The sequence below is a fragment of the Tachysurus vachellii genome, chromosome 1 (genome assembly GCF_030014155.1).
Source record: "Tachysurus vachellii isolate PV-2020 chromosome 1, HZAU_Pvac_v1, whole genome shotgun sequence".
NCBI classification, from domain to species: domain Eukaryota; kingdom Metazoa; phylum Chordata; class Actinopteri; order Siluriformes; family Bagridae; genus Tachysurus; species Tachysurus vachellii.
In genome coordinates, this window is record NC_083460.1 from 11834985 (window position 1) to 11842703 (window position 7719).

The 7719-nt window shown below is 38.1% G+C and overlaps 1 long non-coding RNA gene across 1 annotated transcript; it reads left to right on the forward strand.

The window, feature by feature from the left end:
• Positions 1 to 777: 777 nt before the first annotated feature.
• On the forward strand, positions 778 to 2486 carry LOC132864245 (uncharacterized). Its single transcript, XR_009650195.1, has 4 exons — positions 778 to 1084; positions 1337 to 1586; positions 1970 to 2011; positions 2378 to 2486. It is a non-coding gene; the product is annotated as an uncharacterized LOC132864245 (long non-coding RNA).
• Positions 2487 to 7719: the final 5233 nt, after the last annotated feature.

Sequence of the window (7719 nt, forward strand, 5' to 3'; positions counted from 1 at the left end):
AGTCAGCAACATTACCGACTCTATGTCTGTGCCACCCTTATAAGATATAATAAGAAATATAATTACTATATTTCTATTATTTATTATTATACTATGATACACTTTGTCTCCCACCAGAGTTGGGAGTCATATGCTACTTTTGACACTGTGTATGACGTGTAACCAGTATGTAAATACATGGTTGTTTGTAGGGTAAGAAATGGGTAAATACCCACACTGTGTTACCCCCACCATTAGTGTGTTGTCTCATGTATTATCAACCTTTGTTTAAATTTAACCTAGGTGTTGTCTATATCAAGCAAAAATAGACCCAACAAAGCCTTTAAAGATGGGCTATAAAAAAAGTGTGTCTGGAAAACAACCTTAGGTGAGATAAGCCATGTTGCATGAGTCTAATGGGATCATATTATTCAAAGTGATGAGAAGGTTGTAAATCAGCCCAGAAGCCTGAGACTAATAAGTTAAACATGTGAAGAGTTACCATTGTGAGAGGTCAAGACATGAGGTAAAGAATAACGGTATAAGAAGCTGCACACAACGGTGTTGTCCAGATCATCTGTAGGGATCTCGGCTTTGTCGGTTCTCAATAAAGTCTGACTTTTTGGCATCCTAAATTTGTTGTCTTTTGAGTTTTTGCATTTTGAGTAGCAAGACTATTGACAACAGTAGGTGTAACCACGGTGCTTTACCCTCCAGGCCAGTAGTAGGCAGTAATGCGCCAAAAAACAATAACGACCAACTACCAGAACAATCAGAAGTAAAAGAAGAAATAGAATTTAAAAGCCATGCAGCTTTGGGTCCGTTGTTTGGAGAATCGAGTTTCTGCTGTTAGAAGAGGTTTAATGCAGTAGAGCTGCTTGTTTAGTTTTTCAGCCGTGAAGCTTTTGTTCAGAAGGGAAATGAACTGAGTGTGTAGTTTAAAAGATAAATGTTATTTATATAAGTGAAGCTCTTTAGTTTAGAGACTCTGGCGTGTGGAAGCACTGCAGCTTTACTAGGCCATGAAATGCATAGCTTCAAGACTCGACCTGATGATGATGATGATGATGATGAAAGAAGTGATCGTGTCACTGATCAGAAGACTGTGAGTTTAAATGTCAGATTCGACTCTAGTGCTCATGTGATAAATAATGGTTTTGTTTAGTTACTAATCCCACAGTGTATCGGTCAGTAATAGAAAAATGATGATCTAATGATGTAGTTTAATGAGTAATGTAATGAGGGGGAGAAGAAAGCAATAGGATGTATTAGTATGTTATATTTATACAGAACTGTTCTGCATGCAAAATATTTCCCTTTTAATACAATCTGTTTTGTGTTTGTATATCTGATGTAGGACCATCCAGACTCTCTCGAGTGTCTCGTTCAGTCCCTCGATTGCCTGAGAGGAGAAACCTCTGAGTCTCTCGGTGTTGGTCCTCAGGATCTGGTCGCACTTCCTTGATGGGGGAACTTTGGTGAAAGGCTCAGACAATTCTCCTGGTCCTGCATTGCTGCTTGGAAATTTCTGTGATGTGCCGGAGACAAGTCTTGATTTCTTCACCATTCTGGTCCACACATTGAACCAGCTGTATTCTGTCCACCTGGTGGGGTTTTTTTTTTTTTTTTTTTTTTTTTTTTTAAATAAATTTAAATAAAAACCAAGACATCAGCCAAATTAGGTAAATGAGTCGATTGAGGTTGAGAAGAATCTGCAGGGTTGTGTGTGTGGGGTTGGTGGGGTGTGTGGAATAAGCAATAAATCCCAGATGCCTTCTAGCTTAATATTACTGCTTTTTCTTTTGGTTAGTCTGAAATGATGACCCAAAAGGGCTATTTTCTGTACTTTCTGCTTTTAATAAATGCAACCCTGACCTCTCAGGCTATTGCTGTTTTTGAATGAGGTCATGAAATACTAGCACAGCTTTTATTTATTTCTCAGGAAACTCTGGGTGGTTTCACAGCTGATTGTCTTTTGTGTTTTCTGCAGCTTGATTGTCCAGGTGTTGTAATGCAGCAGTTCCTGACTGGGGTAAGTGTGCTTAGTGTCACAGAACAGTCCCTGAACTACAGACTCCAGCTGTGCCTGAACTTTGGCTTCCTCTGAGACCCATCATGCTGTGGGTCAGTGATGAAAAGTAGCCAAATCTGAGAGCTGGGAATCTGCAGCCTATGATTATGCTAGAGAAGCTGTGTGAGTGGTGTGAGTGGTGTGAGTGGTGTGAGTGGTGTGAGTGGTGTCTGAGCAATGATGTAAATCTACATTGATTGATGTGTAAGTAATTGCTTGCACTGTGATTGTCTCTACACTTGAACTGAGCTCAGACACTGTCATTTTTATGTACATTTACATTTGGAGCAACAAATTGTCATCATTTTCCTGTTTGTGTTCCTCCAGGACTGGACAAACTGCACAAGCAATTTTTCAACTCGGCTATTGCTGCTCCATTACAACTTTATTTATTTGTATGTACATAATATAGAAATAAAAATGTTCTTGGATTTGATTTGCTGTATAAAGCTGTTTTACATAACTTACTTTTAATCACAAGACACCTATAACTGAGTTTAAACAATGAATCAGTTCAGAAGTTTACATATACTTTATTCTTGATATCTGGGTGATTAAAGACAATTGTGTTTGTGTTTTTTGTTTTTTTTTTATTAATTTAGTACTGTCTTTTGGAAGATGCATAAGTGATTTGCATATTTCCCCAGAGGACAAAACCATTTACACTGAACATCCTGTTCAAAAGTTTTCACACCCACTATATACACACACACACACCCCCTTGCTGTTGGAAAAGGATCAAATATGCAAAAGCTGATGGGGAAACCAAATAATGTGCAGCTGGGGAACGTTAAACAGTTTAACTGCTCAGGACAAACAAGACACAGTATTAATAATCAAGTATATGTAATTTTGATCTGGTTCCCTTGTGTACATTCAGTCATTACCGTGTCTTTGAAACGATATCTAAACATCTGGAATGTGTAATGACTTATTCAAGACCGAACTAACTAAACAAAATGCAGTTTCTATGGGCCTTCATTTAAATATTGCAATTGTGCAGGTTTTACAAGGTGTATGTAGACTTATTGTATGTAGCATAAAGGAAAAGTCTTTACCACATTAATCGTCACCACAGTGAACTAAACATAATCTGATCTGAAGATTGGTTTGAATGTAATGCTACATTATTTGTGATGGATTACTGTGTTTGCTAAATAAATATTTTTTGAAATACAAATGACTTTTCAATTCAGTTTGATTAAGGCACTCACTCCAATGTAAATGTATCTACAGTTGCTATTTAACTAGATTATTAGACTGACTTTGGGAAAATTCAGCATAAATGATGGCTTATGTGTTTAATACACTAATACTGTACATTTTGACTAGCTGAGACAAACGCTACGGCTTTATAAATACTGTAGGTCTAAAAGAATGTGTTGTAAGAGTAGATTTTTGTGGCACAAAAGATGTCCTCTGAAATGATTAGACCTGGCTAATAAATCAAATTTCCAAAAACCTAAAGTGATGCAGCGGGATATGTTGTGATGAACTAACCAGCAACCAGTTGTGATACAACCATGCTGCTATAATCCTGTAGGATATCTTGATAAACTCAGGAATTCTTTTTACCTTTGATGATGGTAAGTGTTCCTTCAAAAGAATGTCATCAGCGACAGGATCTGCTCTGACGCCTCCCTAAGATAAAGGTTGTTGTATTTTCCTTGCTCAGAGTTGCTCATAGATTGGTCCTGTATCACTCTTAAGCCAAGATTCCTAGTTATAATCTTTTAAACTAAATTAGGAGCTCTCTGAGATGATTCTTAGAAGCTTAATGAATATGGTCCCTGGTCTTTTTTTTCATGGCTGACATTAGTAGAATTTGATGTGCTTTTCTGTGTTGTAGCTTATTCACAAGTTTTGATGTGTTGTGCATTCTGAGATGCTTTTCATCTCATCACAGTTCTTAAGAGTGATTATTTGAGTTACTGTAGACTTCCTGTCAGCTCATTCACTTCTGTGAATGATCAGCAGTTTCTGACATACTCAAACCAACATATCTGTTACTAATAACCATGCCACCTTTCAAAGTCCCAATTTTCTCCATTCTGTTGTTTGATTTGCACATTAACTAAAGCACTTGACTGGATCTGCATGATTCCTTGCATTGTGTTGCTGATTGGATAACTGCATAAATGTGTGTACAAGTGTTCCTAATAACATTGATCATATAGATATTTCCCTGTGTTCATCATAAAGTACATTCTCACTGGGGACTAAATCTAGAATCACCAATCTAGATTCTCTGCAGCACAGCTTTTCTTAGATCCTGCCCCCCTGCATCTATGGCTGAATGCCCTACCCAAGATTCTATTACTTCACCTCCCCATTTGCAAACATTACCTCTTTATTCCTCAACAAAGTAGCGGAACAATGAGCACGACAATGGGTTTAACAGCAAACAGTAAGCATCCAAAAGTAGTATCACATTGAAAAGTCTTCTGCAGTTTACACTGGAGAGTTTCACTCCTCCTAATCACAAGGGACCTTTTGAATCACTTGAAAGCCTTCTGGTAGAGAAATATTATGTAATATATTAAATATATGCAGTAAAATATTGCTTTGCACATGTTAGAACTTATATACACCTGTATCTCTAAAGGCATCAGGATTCTGCAGGGTGTCACAAAAGTCTCCATACGAAGGGGAAATTCTCTACATAACTCTCATGGACTCATATCTCCCAGCTTTGGTTCCCAGTTTGGTCACGTTACATGACATCTTTAGACAATTTCCTAATTTCAATTTTATTTTATTTTAAAGTTCATTCATTCATTCATTCATCTTCTACCGCTTATCCGAACTACCTCAGGTCACGGGGAGCCTGTGCCTATCTCAGGCGTCATCGGGCATCAAGGCAGGATACACCCTGGACGGAGTGCCAACCCATCACAGGGCACACACACACACACTCATTCACTCACGCAATCACACACTACGGACAATTTTCCAGAGATGCCAATCAACCTATCATGCATGTCTTTGGACCGGGGGAGGAAACCGGAGTACCCGGAGGAAACGAGGCACGGGGAGGCACGGGGAGAACATGCAAACTCCACACACACAAGGTGGAGGCGGGAATCAAACCCCGACCCTGGAGGTGTGAGGCGAACGTGCTAACCACTAAGCCGCCATGCCCCCCTATTTTAAAGTTTAAGTTTTAAAATAGAAAGTTGAACTTTTATTTATTTATCTTTAACAATTATCCCTAGATAGCAAGCCAGAGGGCTCGGTGGCAAGGAAAAAGTCCCAGAGATGTTATGAGGAAGAAACCTTGAGAGGAACCAGACTCAGGAGGGAACTCATCCTCATTTAGACAACAATGTCCTTTCTACAACAGTTTGTATTTGAGTAGAATAAAGCACCCAAGAGCTCCTGAGGAACTGATAGGTTTCATTTTCGAATAGAGTTCATTACAGACTTACAGAATGATGAAGAGACGAGCACAAAGCTGATCGACGCAAAGGATGTACAAAGATGGTGTGATAGTCTCCTGATCCAGCCATGAGAATTATTCCAATACTGTACATGCTTCTTTTATCAAAGGCATTCTTAAAGGCTGTATCTGTATATATAATATAAGCAATGTTTCTGTTTCCAGTCATCATACATGTTACGCCATTTAGTCTCACTGTAAAGACATTAAAGAGGTTCCTAACACTTAAACGGGCCACACAATTCTGTCAAACTGCAAATGCTACTCCTGAAATAGCACTTATAAAGGCTCATTCTTCTCTGACCTGCCTGATTCACCCTGATGACCTACTTCTGTTTGGAGTCTTATCATTTGGCGGCCAAAGATGGTCTTCACATGGACAGCCTGAAAATACATGGGATTACTGTGGATTGTAACAATGGAGATGGCTTTAAACTGCAATTGCCACAAGCATTTTGCACTCAAGTGAACAGGTGACCACTTCAACAAGACAGCTTTATGTTAGAACTAAAATGAATCCCTGGGCTACACATTCACACTTTTGACCAGATTTAACAGATATAGAAGGGAGATTTTTTTTGTAAATTACTTTCCAGGGTCACCCAGATAAGGAGGATTGTTCTCATAGGAGTTTGTTTCCTCTTATAGTTTCTTCCTCATATTGTCTCAGAGAGTTTCTCTTCAACACCATTGTTTCTGGAGTGATCATTAGAAATAAACTTGAAATTAAAAGTTGTAATTAGTAATTGTATTACTAATTTCCAATATTAGTCCACAGTTGCCCTAGTGTATGGCACATTATTGCTCACACAGCTATAGTTCATGGTCTGCTGTAACTAAAAGATTGAAAGCAGTCTGTTATCAAACTGTGGCTAACGTCCTCAGGTCAGCAAGAGACTCTTGGAAAGAGATCACAACACTCACTGGTTAGGTGATGCTGTGGTGACACAGGGGCACAGGGACCATGTGGAGCTCCATTGTAGTTCAGAACACATTAACCAGCTTGAACCGAAGGGTCACGAGGGCAAAACGAGGTCAGATGATTCTCTCAGCTGTGCATAAATGCTCCTCAGGTGGGCAACACATTTAGCCTTTCTGAATGCAACTCACCAGTTCATCATATGTGCTATCAAGACAGAGTCATCAACACTTAGAGGTTTATCTTAAATATTTATCCCTCCATAAAGTCATGTTAAGCACTAGTAGATAATTCCTACAGAACATAATTTGTCCTGAACATTCTTTAATCAATGTAGATAAGTACTAGGGAAGCTGATACAAAGCCACCTATTTGACTAGCTTAGCCTTCATTTTGGCAGCAGGTTAAAATAAAAGGATTGAGTATTTTAGGATAGTTATTCTAAAATGATTTTACTCCCCGGTGTCCATTGGCAGGATCCCAAACTCTTGCTGCAGCCTGAGTGCGATTCTGGCAGGAAACCAACCCAGCTAATGAAGAGTTAACATGTTCAGTATTTCTCCTCATTAGATTGTTGTGAACAAATATATTATTATCTATTGGCAGATAATGCTGCTTATTTCAAGCTTTTATTTGTATTATCTGTCAACAAAATAAGACAATTTCAAAGTTCAAATTTTGGAAATTTGAAAATTGTCTACAAATAGTTTTCATGTACTTTGATTATTTCTATATTAAATAACTTGTTCTTAATTTTAGATATCTTCATTTTCTAAGATTTCATTTTTGGCATTGAGCACAAATGTCTCAAGCATGTGATGCATAATAAAATCCAAATGGCTAAGAGTGCAGTGTGTAGGCTCATTTATGACAACAAAGAAAAAGGACTTACAGGCAAATTAGCACGTGAAGTTTTCCTAGTTATCAGCTAGCGATCATTAAAACCTAAATAACAACTTGATTTTAAAAACAAAATAATGAGCACTCTGTATAGCAGAGGGTTATGGGTTATCTACTTAAAATATCAAGCTAGCTAGAAAATATTAGTAAACTATGTAGCTAAGCAAATATTACCAACTGTTGACTAGCTTTACCTCTGCTTTCACTTGTTGCATTAAAAAAAATATTGTATTTTTTTTAAAAACAAAACATAGGTTATCAAATTAATGGAAGATATTTGGCATTCATTCATCTTCACTAGCTCATCATCAGTCTATCCCAGAGGACACCCTGGTCACCCATCACAGTGTACAGTTACACACACACTATATTAAGCCTTTGGACTGGGGGAGGAAACCCCCGAAGCATGGG